Below are 17,801 nucleotides of genomic sequence, written 5' to 3'. Positions count from 1 at the left end.
ACACAGTTAGTAAGTATCAGAAGCAGATCTGAATGTAGGTCTTCCTGACTCTAATTCCTGCACCTGATCTACTCCATCAGACTTCCTGGACCCACTGCCTTTTAGGGTGCATCAGGAGGTAGCCAGAGGACAGGTGGATATTATTGACCAATATGGAGACTGGCCTTGGTCCTGTGAGAGTGGCAAAGTGGAAAGATATTTCAGAGTTGTGGTGAAGTTGATATAAAAACAAAAGATGTCAATAATGTGAAATTCATAAACTCTCCAACAGCAGTAACAAAAACCAGTAGATGCTTCAGCGATTTGCCAAAAGCAAATTGTCCCCAGGTTGCCTGATGTGAGAGTCTTTTATACTCTTTATCTTCCATTTTGCAAGAGTTTGGCCATCGACCTTTAATGCTGATTTCAGCTTTGCCCTTTGAATCCTGTGGCTACACTGGCCTTTTGGCCTGTTGCTCATGTCACATGAACAAAAATCTTTGCCTCTAGCCCTTTAGGACTCTGACTTGCTCACCTGGCAGGGACCTCTTAATTAGGCCTCATACATGCCTCTTGCTTTCACCTTTGAATTTTTGTCAATCATCTGGCCCCTGGCCTGGGATGTGATATACAGAGAAGCTCTCTACCTGTGCCTCTCCAATGCTTAGCCAAAAGCTTGCCACCATCTTAGAGAAAAACGAGCCACCGTGTTTCATATACTCCACTCTGGAATGCAGCAGAGGATGATCTCTGATTAGTTGTTATAAGGAAATCTTTCATTGAAATACTGAGGTTATTTGAAGAGGCAGTATTATATAGATAGAGGGTTGGCCTCAGAGTTAGAAAGACGTGGGTTCAAGTCCTAACTCTGGAATACTGTCTATGTGACCTGGGGCAATTTACTTGATCTCTCAGTGCTCCAGTAAACTCCTTGAACTGAAAATTGCTGATCTCATTAGTAGAGGGAATTTTCTCACTGGGACTTTTCCACACTAGTGGTTCTCAAAGTGGGATCTGGGGACCCCTTGGGGTTCCTGAGACCTTTTCTGATTTTGAGGTCAAAACTATTATCGTGATACTAAGACATTTTCATTTCAAATACAGTAAAAATACACGTATACGTATAACATATAAAATGACCCATATGAAAACTCTTTAGGAGGTCCTCAATAATTTTTTAAAGTTAATTAATTTATTTTTAGTTTTCAGCATTCACTTCCATAAGTTTTAAATTTTCTCCCCCTTCCTGCCCTCCCCCCTCCCCAAGAGGGCATGCAATCCGATATAGGTTCTACATATACATTCCTATTAAACATATTTTCACAGTAGTCATGCTGTATAGAAAAATTAGAATGAATGGGAGGAACCATGAGAAAGAAAAAAACAAAACAAAAGAAAACAAAAGAAAATAGTCTGCTTCATTCTGCATTCTGCCTCCATAGTTCTTTCTCTGGATGTGGATGGCATTTTCCATCATGAGTCCTTTGGAATTGTTTTAGGTCCTTGCATTGCTGAGAAAGGCTAAGTCTCTCAAAGTCAGTCTTCAAACACTGTGGCTGTTATCGTGTATAGTGTTCTCCTGGTTCTGCTCACTTCACTCAGTATGGGTTCATACTGTCAAGGTTTTTCTGAAATCCACCTTTTCATTATTCCCTATAGCATAATAGTATTCCATCACAATCATATACCACAACTTGTTCGGCCGTTTTCCAATTGATGGGCATCCCCTCAATTTCTAGTTCTTGGCCACCACATAAAAGCTGCTATAAATATTTTTGTACATGTGGGTGCTTTTCCCATTGTTATGATCTCTTTGGGATACAGCCCTAGAACTGGTATGGATGGATCAAAGGGTATGCACATTTTTATAGCCCTTTGGGCATGGTGCAAAGGAGCCCTGATACCAAAAATCTGAGCACCACTGTCCTGTGCCAGTGAAATTACAAGTATGGAGATAAATAGACCAATTAGGTTAGTATGAACAGTAAATAGAGGAAAGTTCTTAGACTATTCAGCCGGGCATTAATTATAGAATAATTCTGACAGTGTAGATGTAGATAGAATTATTAAATCCCATCAGAACTTTGTAGCAAATAGATTAAGTACATGAATACATTACTTAATTATGCCCATTGGTTGCATATCTATTGTTGCAGGACACTGAAGTAGAGAAACTCACAAAAAATTAGAAAAGAGCCTCCAAATCGTGTCAACATATACCTTGATATTTGGGGCCTTCGGTGTGAAGGTGGGTAGAAAAAAGAACCATGGAAAAAATGTGTCTGAAAAAGATCATTTAGGTAAGAGAAGAAAAAAGTCAAAGGTTTATAGATTGCTCAGAATTCTCACAACCATAATCTTGAACACAAAGTTTAATAAGAGAGTTAGAAGACACCAGACATAATGAAGAAGGGAAGCAAGCATTTATGAAGTGCTTACTATGTGCTGGGCACTGCTCAGACCTTTACAAATATGATCTCATTTGATCCTCACAACAACCCAGGGAGGTACATTCTGATATTATCCCCATTTTACAGTTGAGGAAACTGAGGCAAAGAGAGCTTACATGACTTGCCCAGAGTCGCAGATCTGAGGCTGAATTTGAACTCAGTTCTTCCTAACTCCAGTCCCAGAGTTGAATCCATTTTGCCACCTAGTTTAGTGATGAGCACAAGACATTTTAAAAAAGCAATTGACTATATTAATAAACAGAAAATAATAGGCCATCTGTCTGTCCCTACCTTTCTGATTGTCTTACACCTATTCTCCCCAGATACTCATTGAGCCAGTGACATTGGCCTCCTTGCTGTTCCACAAACAAGACTCTCTATCTCGGATCTAAGAATTTCCACTGGCTGCCCCTCAAGTCTGTAATTCTCTCCCTCCTCACCTCAGTCTCCTGCCTCCTCTGGCTTCCTTCAAATTCCATCTAAAACTCCGCCTCCTACAAGAAGCTTTTCCCAATTCCTTTTAATGTTGGGGTCTTCCCTTTGTTGGTTATGTCCAATTTATCTTGTGCAGGGTGTTAACAAAAGCCTCAGTGAAGTTTTAAGCACTAATAACTTATATATTAATAGCTGTATATATCTCATTTGTGTAGCTATTTGTATGTAGTCTCCTCCATTAGAATGTGAGTTCCTTGAGGGCAGGGACTAGTTTTTATCTTTCTTTGTACCTCCAGCACTGAGCATGATGCCTAGCACAAGTAGGTGCTTAATAAATGCTTGTTGATTTGATTTGACTACTACCATGAAAGTCATTCCAAAATATGTTACCTTCATTCAGTCACATCACTGACTGGTCAGAGAAAAGATCAAAATTAACACCATATTTGAAAAAAATAAAAAAAAAGCAAACTAGAGGATATGAGGCATACGTCATGTGTAATAGCACCAATTTTGTATGAGCCACTAACTTAGAAAAGCAAGAAATAGATAGAAGTAAAAACATTGATTCTGATTATAAAGATTTCTTTTTAAATTAATAATAATGCAGAAATGTTGCAGTCTTCTATGAATACATGACTTAGATTGAATGTTGTTGTTCAGTCATATCTGACACTTAGTGACTGCTGTTGGAGTTTCTTGGCAAAGATGTGGTTTGCCATCTGCTTTCTAGCTCATTTCGCAGAAGAGGAAACTGAGGCAAACAGGATTAAGTGACTTGTCTAGGGTCGCGCAGCTAGTGCTCATCTAAGGCCAGGTCTGAACTCAGGAAGATGAAGTCTTCCTGATTCCCAGCCCAGTGCACTATCCACTGTGCCACCTAGCTGCCCATCAAAATTTCTTAGAGAATTTTAGTTGATATAATATAGCTGTCATAACAAGAAGGCCAAGAGACTCCAGAATCCATCTCAGACAGCATAAACAATATCTTTTATGAATGGAGAGATACCACAGCCAAGAGTCTTTTAGTGTCTTCCTTTTTTCGAATGAGTCAGGTTTATTCTTTATGTTTGCAGAAAATAAATGGAAAGAAGTATTAATCAGGTCACCACATTCATGAGAACCAGGAAGAGGAAAGGAAGCACAGGTGCCACTTCCATCCCCTACTGAGCTGTCTGCCTGATCTCCAGGCTCCAGAGGGAAGAGCAGAGGACAAAAAGCGGAGGTGGGGTGCTTCCCATTGACTGCATGCCTTCCAGTAACACCTCACAATTTGTACTCTGTATGTCTCCTCCCTCATCTCCAGCTTTCACTGGGAAGAGGAAAGACGCCTTTCACTTAACGATCCACACCCTCCCATCTGGTCATTCCCTACACGTCCCAATGATTCTGAAACCCTTGTAGCCCATCATCCAAACCGCATTCCCCATCCCCTACTTGATTCCTTACTCCCGTCCCCTCAACTCACCCACTCCAAAGTCCCAGCCAAAATTCTCCCCACCCGTTCCTCTGTGCCCTCTGGAATGCCTACTTCATAGGCAACAAACTTGTTTTCATCTTAAATCTTTTCCTCTCCCACTCCTTCCACCTTCTGGCTTTCACTGAGATCTGGCTCCCTGCTGATAACACAGCCTCCCTGATTGCCCTTTCCAGTGCTGGCTTTACATTTACTCATTTACCACAGTTCACTGGTTGAGGTAAAGAAGTTGGAATACTCTTTGATCCCCATTGCCATTTCCAGGTTCACCCCTCAACACCATCACTCAAAAACCTCTCTTCTTTTGAGGTCCATATAATCCACACCTTCTACTCCATCAAAATCATGACAGCTATTGTCTATAGACACCGCCCCCCGCCAGGACATTCTCCTTCCTTCCTCAACAAGTTTAGTACCCAGCTCATGATCTTTCCTCCCTAACTCCTGTCTTCATACTAGAGGACTTCAGCATATGCGTTGATACTGTCTCAGAAACCTTAACCTCCTAGTGACTAACCTACTCGCTTCTTATGACCTATTCATCCACCCCACTTCAGTCACACAGAAAAAATGATCATATTTTTCAATTTGATATCCATCACCAATGCCCCATGTTCAAGAACTCTGAAATTTCCTTATATTCTCACAATCTATTGGCTTTCCATTTCTCCCTCTTCCCATGCCAAACTCTACTCTTTGTCCAAACCATCACCTCCAATCTCCACACCCCTCAGTTCTCTCCCAGTCCATCTCCCTTGTACAAATGACTCTCTTCTTTTCCCCATCTTGACCCTTAGTGAATCAGTTCAGCACTATACTGTTCCTTTCTCCTGAATCTCTGGTCCTTTTATCATATTGTGCCCTGCCAAGCCTCAGCCTTGAAGAGCTCCCAGATCTGCTGCCTTCATTCCAAACATGTCCTACTGATCAAAGATGGAGAAAATTACACAGTGCTATAAATGTATGCTACATAACCTTAACAGGTCTCTCCCAGCTGCTAGGCAATCCTTGTATATCTCCCTTATCAACTCACTCTCCCACTCTACAGTGGCCCTTCCAAACTTTTCCATTCTTCTTCAAACCTCCCAGAATTCTGCCTCCCCCAGACTCTTGGCTGAGAACCTTGCCTCATATTTTACTGCAAAAACTGTCCTACATACCTGGAATGCTTTGCCTCCTCGTCTCTGCCTCCTGACTTCCTTCAAGTCCCAGCTAAAATCACATCTTTAAGCCTTTCTCAATCTCTCTTAACTCTAACACCTTTTGTCTGTTGACTATTTCCTATTTATCCTATGTATAGCTTGTTTATACATATTTGTTTGCATGTTGTCTCCCCCATTAAATCACTGACTCCGAAAATTTTGTCTTTCTTGGTATCCCCAGCACTTAGCACAGTACTTGGAACATTATATGTGCTTAATAAATACTTATTAATACTTACTGACTGACTTCTTACATTTATTAGCAAGTGTCCTCTAAGTGAGCAATTTTGTGATAAACTAATTACTGCATGGTGTGGGGTGCAAAAGAAACATCTCACACATATAAACTTATGACTTATATAATGAGATTCACTGGAGTATATTAGCTGTAGATAATAGAATTCACCAGATAGGAGATGAAATGAAATTCTCCTTAGGTCAGTGTCTTGAGTTGGTGCCCCACCAGCTCTCTGAGGTCAGAAATGTCAGATTGGCCAATGGGGAAAAGAGAGTTACCCCCAGGGAACCTGGGCGGAGTTGTAGCACCAGAGACATCTTTCCACCAACTGTGTGGGCAGTCCAGAGACTGGCTATTTCAGGCAGCTCTTGGGATGTGGGTAAAGATGGTGCTAGAAGCCATGTGAGCCACTATTAGTGCCAAAGGAATGATTGTGGGGAAGGTAGCAGCTTAAAACCTCCAGGTGTGGGTATCATAGGAAGCACTGCAACTCATCCCCCAATATAGATCACAAGCTTTCCCTTTAAATATAAAGGAACTTTCTGGGTTTTTTGTTCCCAGAAAGAGAGATTAGAGAGCTTATCTTTCTAGTCTTTATTTAGGAATCAGAAATAATAGGAACTACGTGTCAGTTGCTACCAAAAACTATTTCACTGGGGAGGAGCTGAGTATTATCATAACTTTAGAAAGACAGAGGTCTTCCCAAAGGTATAGGGATATAAGGGAACATAATGAAATTGGAATAATTACATAGGTAAGCAGAAAATGGTTCTAAATATCTTAAGGAGGTGGTTTTTTTAAAATTTAATGTTTTATTTTCCCAATTACATGTAAAAGCAATATTAACATTCTTTTTTTCTCAAATTTTGAGTTGCAAATTCTTGGCCTGTCTCTCTTCCGCCTTATTGAGAAAGCAAGCAACTTGACATAGGTTATACATGTGTAGTCATGCAAAACACATCTCACCTGCTGTGAAAGAAAACATAGGCAAAAAAGCCCCAATAAAAATAAAGAAAGTAAAGAAAAAGTATCTTTGATCTGCAGTTCTTTCTCTAGAGATGAACAGCACCTTTCTTCATAAGACCTTCAGAATTGTCTTGGATCATTGTATTGCTGAGAATAGCTGAGTTGTTCAGAGCAGATCATCATACAGTATTGCTGTTACTATGTGCAATGTTCTCCTGGTTCTGCTCACTTCACTTTGCATCAGTTCATGCCTTTCCATGTTTTTCCGAGAGCATCCTGCTCATCATTTCTCATTGCACAATAGCATTCCACCACAATCATATACAGCATCTTGTTTAGCCATTGCCCAATTGATTGACATTCCCTCAATTTCCATTTCTAAGGAGGTGTTTTGTGGTAGTAGTTGTTGTTTTGGTCTCTAACTAGTTTGATCAATACCAAAGTAACTGACTCTGAGCCCTGTTCCTTGGGAAGATTACCTTTGTTTTAAGGATACATAGTTTTCCCTTTGTGTCCTACATATGAATGTGGACCTAGGTAAGATAGGGAGGGAGGAGTTGTTGCAAGGATTCTAATGTTGAGGGGGTAGGGGAAGGCTTAGTTTACCAGTATACTTAGGTATGCATGTATACAATCTCTAGTAAGCAATAGCAATATTTTTACGTTCATAGAGGACAGCTAGCTCTTGCAATTATAAAAATCTAAATAGCAGACCACTGAATGAAAATAGAAAGGAATATGTGGCACCTTCATAAAAACTGACCATGCAGACAGATGCAGAAAAATCAAATACATCCCTTTTGGATCTTAATTCAATAAAAATTACATTCAATAAAGGGTCTTGGAAGCATAGAAAAGGTATGGCCATTTCAAACTGGAAGATTGGTAAGTTGTGAGAAGCACAGCAAATGAGATTTCAGGGTGAATCCCCATGTATTTGAGTTTATCACTCTCTAAAGTGCAGATTCCTTCTGATTCAAGTTAATAATTTCTCACCTTTTAAAAGGTTTGAAGCTTTGAGTATCTCATTTAAATCAAAGCCAATTGTGAGAGTTGGTATACTCCTTTAAGAATTCACATAAAAGGAAAGGGAAACAGTCAAAGAGAAGACCAGAGGTTGGGGCAAGAAAGACAATTGCAGCACACCTCTAAGGTACAAGAAGAGTCTTGACCTATGGCAAGAAAGAGAAGTCTGGAAGAGAGCAAGTGCACCTCAGAGTGGAGGTCTCAGACTGAAATACATCTCAATTTCCTTTCCCATTGTCTGCCTGTTCCTAGGCACTAGGGTTGAATCTACCATTTTGCTATGCAAACGTTTCCAGTAAACTGAATTTTGCTTCAACCACAAGGAGACCAGGAGATAATTAGGCACTGATAAAAAGATATTGCTAGGCAGAAAGCCCAACCTCAGCTTAAGTGTTAGAAATTTTCCTAACTGGGGGCTTAGAGCACTCATGATTGACCTTGGAACTTTTCTTCAAAAATAAACTTCCCTAACCTGAAAAGGAGGGAACTAAGTGCACTTTGGGAACCACTGTATTACTCCATAGCCACTGGCTTAAAACTAGCTGATTACTGTAATTGGGTGCTACAATCTTCTATGGGGTAAATTTTTTCTTCTCTCTGTTTGAGAGTTTAAATATTGCACTAAATTTTAAAATCGGTTTTGTTTTGTCTGTGCAGGAAACAAAAGCAAGAGCATAAAGCAAAATTAGAGTCAGAGCCTGAGCAGCAGCAGCGACAGCAGCAGCATCTCCAGGAGAACCGAGCCAAGAGAAAAGTCCATCACAGCAAGCATAGACAGCCCTGGTTGCTGCTTTCAAGGTGTCAGGTCCTGATTGCCTGTCTGGGGACCTGGAGCCTACTCCCAAGAAGTTCCTGGGGTGAGCAGCAGACTTTGGAAAGCAGGCCTCCAGGGAAGGAAACACAGAGCAAGCCACCTACCATTCAGAGTTTGTGGTGATAGAGACCCAACCTGAAAAGGAGCTCTTTTTGGCCCCTGAACAGAAGGAGCACCAACAATACAATGATTTCAAGCAAGCAACAGAGACTGGAGGAAAGAGAAAAACAGGATGTGTACCTGAGGGAGAGGATGAAGTACCGCTTCCACATCATTCCTGATGGAAACTGCCTTTACCGAGCTGTCAGCAAGGCAGTCTATGGGAACCAGAACCAGTACCAGGAGCTTCGGGAAAAGACTGTCAACTACATGGCTAGGAACCTTGACCTCTTCAGACTCCTCATTGAGGGTGATGTGAAGGAGTTTCTCTTCAGAGCAGGACAGGATAGCACATGGGGTGGCTACCCAGAGATGCTGGCCCTGGGGCACATGCTCAATGTCAATATTCACTTAACTCTAGGAGGCAGTTTGGGGAATCCCACAATATCCACAACCATTCACTCTTTGGGTCCAGAGGGCTCCCACAGGAAAAGTATTTGGCTAAGCTGGCTCAGTTATGGGCATTATGACACTGTACTAGATTACTCCCTTCCTATACTAGAGGATGACAGTTTTTTGTGTGGCGGAGACAACATATTCTTCCTTTTTTTGTTTTTCATTTTATTTTTGTTCCTTTTAATTTTCAGTTGCAAATCTTCCTCCTCTCAGCCCCTCCCCCAACCACTGAGAAGGCAAGAAATAGGATACCCATTCTACATATAAAATCATGCAAAACATATTTCCTCATTAGTCATATTCTGGAATGGGGAAAAAAAACAAGAAAATGAAAGGAAGGAAAAAATTTTGCTTCAATTTTCAATCTGAGTTTGTCAGTTCTCTTCTCTGGAAGTGAATAGCATTTTATATCATGAATCCTTTGGAGTTGCGGTAGATCACTGTACTGATCAAAGTTACTAAATTTTGGATTATATTCACACCATGGCTATTGCTATGTAGTTGTTCTCCTGGTTTCTCTCACTTCATTTCGTATCGGTTCATATAATTCTTCACAGGTTTTCTGGAAATGTTCCCTTCATCATTTCCTATAGCACGATAGTATTTCATCACATTTATATACCATAGCTTCTTCAGTCATTCCCCAGTTGATGGGCATCCCCTCAGTTTCCAATTCTGTGCCACCACAAAGGGAGTTGCTGTAAATATTATCGTACATATGGGTCCTTTTCCTTTTCTGGTGATCCCCTTGTGTTGTAGACTTGGTAGGGGTCAAAGGCTATGTGCAGTTCTTTAGGGCATAGTTCCAAACAGTTCTCCAGAATGGTTGGACTCCGCCAACAATCCATTAGTGTCCCTATTTTTCCACATCCCTTCCAGCATTTCTCAGAGAATAGCAATTCTTGCAAACAACATGAAGCTAGAAGAAAAAAGAAGAAAAGTTATTTCATTCCTTGAAGTGCTAGACATTGTGTTCAGTAAGGGGCTGGCTCACAGAGTCCTGAGGAGAACACACACACACGCGCACACACACACACACACACACAGCTTGCAGAGGAAACACCTTAAACTCCACAAGAAAACAAATGGGCAGTGGTGGGGGAGTAGTAGAGAATAAGAAGAATGGGCGATGATGCGGAGGATAATATGGAGGAGGGAATAATTGGAAACTAAATAAAGTGAATATTGAATTTATTAAATCCTGTTTGAAAAAGCACGCTGGGTGAAATGGAGACTTATGCTTTCATAAAGAATCTGATTTTGTGTGCTGCTGTGTATATGAAAATGCTCATTTAAACTGTTTACATTCAGAATTTTAACATGCAATTTAGTTTTAAAATTGTGATCTTTTGTTCCCTTGAGAAAAAAATAAAGAAAACATTTAAACTTTAAGATAGTAAAAATAAAAGAAATAAAAATAAAATTTTGACAAAACATGGAAGAGAATGAAGTGCAGAAATTCTAGGTTTGCTTTACCTTTTCAGAAAGACCAAGCATGAGCTCTAAACCATCTGGTCCATGGGATAGATGATGCCCAGTGGATACAGTTCACATTCTTGTGATTTGAGATATTGACCTGGATCATGATGAGCACCAGGAATATCAAGGGTTACAGCACATATGATGACACCTCTGTTACTGTCACTGATTCTTAATCAAAATCAAGGATATCTGTCGTAAGGTATCTAACAGGTCATTAGCTTCTTGCCTCCAAACAACCAGAGAAGATCACAAGAGATACCCTCCAGAATGATCTTCTCATGGTTCCCACCAACCAGACCATCTTCCTCCTTGGGCATCTACTTAGAAGAATAATTACAAATCTCATACCATTAGAGGCTTCTTGAAAAATGCTACCTTCACCTTTTAGTCAGGTGGTATGAGCTCTCTCTCTCTCTCTCTCTCTCCTTCACTAAGGAATTCTTGTTTATCACCAAATCTTTAGGGGATCCCCTTTCATACAGATCAGTAAACATTCAGCATAGATGTGTAGTGACAGCTTTGGGTCTCTGGTGGCAATATAAAGCAAGACCCCTCACATTGAGACCACCCTTAGGTTTCCCAAGCCTTTTCTGGAAAGACGTTGTCCCAAACAACCCAAAGGAATGCAGACCTGCCAATGGAGAAGGTCCTGAGCTGTTTACCCAGGGGAAATTGAGCCCTCTGAAGGGACAGAGAACCTGAGGCCTTGGTCACTTTGGACCAGGGAGGGACGAAGGAAAGTCAAGAGAGGGTCTTTTATCCAAAAGAAATACCAACTGATTAGATTAGTCTTCCTGAAAGCTAGATCCAAGAAACCACTGGATGGGAGAGTCCACCATCATCTTCAGCAGTCAGAGATACAATGATGAAGCTGTTGAGTAGCGGTGAGTCAATATCTCAACAAGTATTTATTGTTCCCTTCCTCTCTGTGCTAGGTGCTGGGGAGGTAGAGAAAGGCAAAAGCAGGTTCCTTGCTTTCAAAGTGCTCACAGTCTAAAGGGATGACCCAGAGTTTCCCAAAGTGGGTGATACCGCCCCCTGGGGTGCTGGAACGATTGGGGGGGACTGTAGTAGCCTCAGGTGCAGTTGGGGGTGTTGAATAAAAATAAGCAGCGGTGGAAGCATAAGGAAAGAAGAGAATATAAGAAAATTTTGAAAAAAACGCTCAGACATGTTTTATCTGTTGTGTAATAGAGTTAAAGTCGTAGTGATTACATTATTTTCCAAATAAACACACAAAATGCAAGTTATAACCAATCAATGGTAAAGTCCAATGCCAGGTCTTAACAAGCAAGTGTTGGCAGGCAAGCCTGTGAGCCTTGTGGGAAGTCCAGCATGCATCAGTAGGAATATGTGTGTGTAATTACTTGTTTACCATACGATACTATATGGTTACATGATGCAATATTGTGACATAAAAATTTCAATTCAGGAAAAAAAACCCACAAATTTACAATACATTATTAAATTTAAGATGCATCATTTTAAAAATTATATTTTTTGAAATGATGCAAATTTTAAAATGTTAAAGTATTAAAGAAAGTAGATTTCCACAGGGTGCTGAGTAATTTTTTTAAAGGGGGCAGCAGGCCAAATAAGTTTGGGAACCTCTGTTCTGACCATATCACAACCCAGTCCCCACATCTCCCCCCCCCCACCCCATACTCAAACTCCAGGATTAAATTGCCTCCAGGATTAAATAGAAAAGCCTCTGTTAGACATTCAAAGCCCTTCATAACCTAGCCATTCTCACCTTTCCAGTCTCCTACAAACTACTCTCAACCAGGTACTCTTCAGTTTAGAAGCACAGTCCTCCTTGCTGTTCCACAAACAAGACACTCCATCTCTCAACTTGGGTATTTTCCCTGGCTGTCTCCCTTACTTGAAATGATTCCCTTCCTCATCTCTGCCGACTGGCTTCCTTTTAATCAAAACTAGAATTTCATCTTCTCGGAAACCTTTCTCAACCCCTCCTAAATCCTGTGCCTTCTCTCTTTTAATTATTTCAAATATATCGTGTATATAGCTTTTGTGTACATATTTGTATATTTGTTGTCTTTCCCTTAGATCGTGAGCTTTTGGGGAACAATTACTGTCTTTTGTTTTTTCTGTATCCCTGGCACTAAGCACAGTATCTGGCACATAGAAGTTGCTTATTCATATTTATTCATTAACTGAATGACTAAGGGGGGAGAAAATATGTGAACGACCATGTAACTACAAGCTATAAACAGTATAGTCTGGAAGTCATCTCAGAGGGAAAACACTAGCAATGGCGCTGACCAGGAAGTACCTTTTGCAAAAGGCCGCATGTGAGCCCAGTCTTGAAGGAAATCAGAGAAGAGGGAAGGTGATTAAAGAGGAGGGAGAGAATTCTGGGCGTGAAGACAGCCAGTGGAAGGGTTGTTGGGAGGATCAAATGAACTAATACTTGTAAAGAACTGAGCACAGTGCTTGGCTTATAATGGGCGGCAAATTGAATGCTAGCTGGTATTACTAGAAAATCTGCCCAATGGTGACACGTCTGAGACTTCTTTCAGGTCAGCTAACAATCTCCAGACATAGGACTGATACAAAGCCAGGAGTTCTAAGAAGTGCTAAGAATGACTTCATTTTGTTTAGCCCACTTTCTCCCTCTAGCCAATCCCCTGAGAGTCGCCAATGGAGGACTGATGTGATGCTAGACTCACACTTTCACTAATTGCAGTCTTTAGATAAAGACGCAGAAGCTCCCCTAGGAATTTCTCCAGAACATAACTTCTCTATCGCCAGCAGCAGCCCCCAGAGCCAAAAATTTTCCTGGCCAGACTTGGCCAAACTCACCCTCTTGCCCACTTCTGATGGCGCCGAAAGCATCTCCTGGTGCCTTCCACAGAGTTTGTCCCCTCTTTAGCCTGTGCCTACACCCCTTTTCTCCTAGAGGAGAGAGTTTAAGCTCCCTGAAGGCAAGAAACTGGGCCGTTTTCTCAGGTTTTCACCCAGCTTCCAGCCCTTGACCACCTTTCAAGGAGACAGGCGCGGGTTCTGAGGAATTGTTTAACTGTGTCTTGGCCTAGTGCAGGCCGATTTGGAGGAGTCTTGGCCCTGGCTGATGAGGATGTTAAGTAGTGCCAAAGCCTGGTGGAGTGCAGAATTGCTACTTGAGCGAAAGAAGCAGCAGGTGGTGGAAGCCAACCAAACAAAAGGTGCTGTTGGCTGAGAATCGAAACTGGGCCCTGGCTGTGAAAATGCCAGAATTCAACTCTTAAACCACCAATGAGTCCCCAAGACACCGGGGAGTCAGCAATCACGGCCTCCTCGTCTCATTCAATAAACCTCGCCATATAAATTATCCTCGTCTGCCCATGCGTGCAACACACTAGATCCCTCCTCCATCAGCTTCCCCTCTGCTCACTCGCCAAGTCCCGAAACTACTCTTCTCTCTACTCCTAACTTCCACACAAAGTCGTCAATCACCTACTTGTTCCTAGGCTCGGGCGCCGTCGCCCTTTCTGGCAGAAGCTTGTGCTCGCAGGGAGCAAAGTCCTTGGGACAGCAATGGCTGAGGCGGGAAGCCCAAGCGGGTCCCCTTGCTGCCCAGGCTGCCCCAGAACAGAAATCCGACCTGCAATTGGGCAATAACCCGCACAATCACCTCGAACCATCCTGTCGTTTGCCCTAGCTTCCCGTTCCCTGGGTGCCAGTTGGATGGCCCCAGAGCTGCGGTTTCTCTTTCCTGTGGCCCCGAAGTGCCTGCGGGCAGAAGTAAAGCATCCTTGGAGCCTCTGTGTTGGGGCGCCCCGCTACGGGGGACAGTAAAGGAATTGTGCGTGGCTCCCAGGCGCAAAACAGGAAAAGAAAACGAAAAGCCTGGAAAAAGAAGAGGGAGAGAAAAGTAGATCTATGCTCCTCGTCGGGGAATCGAACCCCGGTCTTCCGCGTGACAGGCGGAGATACTCACCACTATACTAACGAGGACACGAGTGCAAGTCTCCCCTTACCCGCTGGATAACATGGATGTAGGCCATCTGGCCCAGGCAGGGGAATCGTGCCTGTACATCGCACCTTATCTTGGCACAGATTCTACCCCAGCCCCTTTGTACCTTCTTCCTCCTTTCCTCCCTTCTCTGCCGACAGATCCAGGTGACTGAAAACCAATTCCACTCAAACCCCCATCTCGCCCAGACCCTCCTCCACCACCACCTCCTTCACACTTAACCCTCGAAGTCATCACAAGCGCCAGGTCTCCAGTCTTTAGCCAAGATTTACCTCTCCCCTCACGGAGTTCTCCCCCGCCTTCCACCCACGTACCCTCACCGCGGGTCGCCTCTCCAACTTCGTCCCGTCTCCACTCCCTACCCTTACACCTCCTACCAGCCGCGTTTCCTGACGGAGAAGATTATCTGTAGGACTTTATTCAGCGCACTGCAACTCACCGGCCTGGTTACCTCACCGGTCAAATTAGGGACTTACATAACGCGTGACGCCTAAGGCCCCCTTCAATCCCAAAACCAGGAGCCCGGCTTCCTACCGCGGTCTGACCATGGGTAAGTCTTTTGAGTTTTCCGTTCTCCCGGGCACCTCCTTCAGGGTATCAAGTTGGACGGCAGTTGCCAATCGGTCTTAGTAGAAAGAACTTCTCACCGGAGTCCCCAGTATGATGAAGGTTCTTGGGTCAAGAGCAAGAACACGGACCCTGTGACCTGGAAGTCTGCAACCCCATAGTAGGAGCATTACTCCAGCGGCTATTACGATGCCTGGGGCACTGAGCAAGGCGTTGGGAATACAAAGACAAATCTCAGCCCAGCCCTGGCCTTCAAGGAGTTTCCAACTGGTATAGTGGTGGTCGGTGGTGGTGAAGGGTACGCGGGCAGAGATTCAACCTGCTATGGGAACATTTGAAGAAGGAAAGAGCAGTAACAGCTAGGGTTAGATGTCGTTAAACGGTTTCCAAAGGAGGTGGCACATGAGTTGAGCCTTGACGGAATCTAGGAATTCCAAGAGTCGTAGAGGGGGAGAGATTTTCCCTGCTGAAGCCACAAATATCGGCTTGGAGGTGACTGACCCTTTTCTTGATCTCTTTTGAACAGTTTCCACTGGGTCTTTCTTCTTCGGAAAATATCCTGTTACTGTCCTTGGACCATGTGTCTGTTAGAGTATGGCTCTTCAAGTCCTAGAATTTGTCAGTACCGCCCCTCCCCCGCCCCTTATGCTGAACATCACACTGAGAGGGTGAGGAGGGGATGATAGGGGATGCTAATATTTGTCCCAACCTGCAGTTTCTCTCCTTATTCCATCCTCTTTGATTTGCTTCATGCCAAAGATTACAAATGTTATGTAGTCGTTTCTGTCTCTTTGGGTTTCTACATGCGGTGTCCTCCCTCCCTTATTTGGATAAGAAATCTTCATCGAGCCACAGCTGTGAAAAGCACTTGATTCCTATTCCTTTCTATTGTATTTCTTAAAATAACGTTTCCTTCCTCAATGTTGGCTATCCATTCTGAGATAATTGCATTGTAAGATGTAAGATGCCGGTTACCAACAAGGTCCTTGAGGAAGAGAGGGACAGGGTTACAGGGGTGCTCTTGGAAGAAAATTGTGGCAAACTGTGTCAGAGGAAGGACTGGCAGCCCAGAGATCGATTTGGGAAACTGTTCCCATAATTCAAGAGCACCTAAAGCAGGTCTGTGACCCTAGAATGTGAAGGAAGGTGTGGAAGTGAAGAGGCCAAGATTTGGAAACCGAGTGGATGTGGTTTGAGAGGAAGAGGGAAGGGTGGAATGTGGATTGTGAGGTGGAGGGTAGGAAGCAGGCTGAGGGGGAAGTTGGCCGTGTCCTTCATAGAATTACAAAATTCCCTCTTCCCCAAACCTCTACACCCAGTGGGAAGGTGGCAGGGGTTGGGAGAGGAAAGATGAGCTCCATTTTGTACTTGTTGAATTTGAGATGCAATGGTTATGCGTCATAGGAACTCAAGAGTGAGATTGGTCTCCATTGGTCTCCACCTCAGTAACTTGACAAGAGGTAGCAGTAATTGAACCCGGTGGAAGAACTGAAGAGATCAGAGAGAGGGTAGGATGTGAATGTCTGCAGAGTTGGAAGACAAGAAGGTCCAGGAATGGATATCCTGGAAGGAAACTCGTAGTGAGTGGATCATGGGGTCTCCTGAGGCAAAAGAGGGTGAAGCCATAGAGAAGGGAGAAGCTGGAGAGAGAGCCAGACTAGAGAAGATGAGGGAGAGGAGACTATCCAAGAGGAGGGTTGCATTGCCCCTACCTGGAGAGGTTCAGAAGGATGAGGGAATGGAATCCCTCTTTACCCCCAATCCTCGCTGACCTGGGTGAGAGCAGTTTCAGTTGAGGGATCAGATGAGAAGGCACATTAGGAAGGGTTGGTGGTATCTCTTGGAACTGAGGAGTAAGGGAGGATGACAGAGAACGGACAGCTTACTGCGAGCTCTTCTTGCTAAGTCTGTCCCTGTACGACCTGGCCTGTCTGTGTATGTCCAGGAGGGGGACAAGGGAGTAAAGTGAGATATCCTATCCACCTGTCCCCATCCCCCTACCACCATCGCCGTGGTGCACCCAAATAGGGGCAACCCCATGGAATCCCAGAGCCTCCCTCCAAAGGCTAATTGGGTGGGAACGGGGCTGGGGCCCATCTCCAGATTAGAAGGAAAACTGCGGTTGGTGGAGTGGGGCCTTTCGCACTAAGGCGAAGATCCTAGTAATGCGATGCAAGCCGCTTTTTACGGTCCCTGGTGGTCTAGTGGCTAGGATTCGGCGCTTTCACCGCCGCGGCCCGGGTTCGATTCCCGGTCAGGGAATGCCTTTTGCTTAGCCCGCTTCGTTTAAGCGTCTTTCTACGACCATTCCCACTAGTGACAATTTCACTCTCCACCCGCCAATCAAAACACATACACCCTTACCGACCACGGACCCGACCCTTTCACAGTGTGCAAACCTGGCATCCACGGCTGGCGCCGCAGCCCACCATCTGTCCCAACTCTCTTTCAGCAACACCTTTTCCATTTCGCCGAGAAGATGGGGGCCTCCTCCACGCACCTAAAGACTAAAAGCTTCCTGCAAGATGCTGGGAGAAGGTGAGAGATGATCGAGATGACGTGCAAACAAAGACGGAGTCTCATCTCTACATATTAGGGTCTGGAATCTTGGAACAGGTAGATGGTCTGAGGAAA

The 17,801-nt window shown here is 43.6% G+C and overlaps 2 non-coding genes across 2 annotated transcripts; one reads left to right on the top strand and one right to left on the bottom strand.

Moving 5' to 3' along the window:
- Positions 1-14,509: 14,509 nt before the first annotated feature.
- Positions 14,510-14,581, bottom strand: TRNAD-GUC. Its single transcript has one exon. It is a non-coding gene; the product is annotated as a tRNA-Asp (tRNA).
- A 2,776-nt stretch (positions 14,582-17,357) lies between these two features.
- On the top strand, positions 17,358-17,429 carry TRNAE-UUC. Its single transcript has one exon. It is a non-coding gene; the product is annotated as a tRNA-Glu (tRNA).
- Positions 17,430-17,801: the final 372 nt, after the last annotated feature.

Source organism: Trichosurus vulpecula, chromosome 7 (assembly GCF_011100635.1).
Source record: "Trichosurus vulpecula isolate mTriVul1 chromosome 7, mTriVul1.pri, whole genome shotgun sequence".
Taxonomy (NCBI): domain Eukaryota; kingdom Metazoa; phylum Chordata; class Mammalia; order Diprotodontia; family Phalangeridae; genus Trichosurus; species Trichosurus vulpecula.
This window is presented reverse-complemented; position numbering and strand designations above follow the sequence as displayed.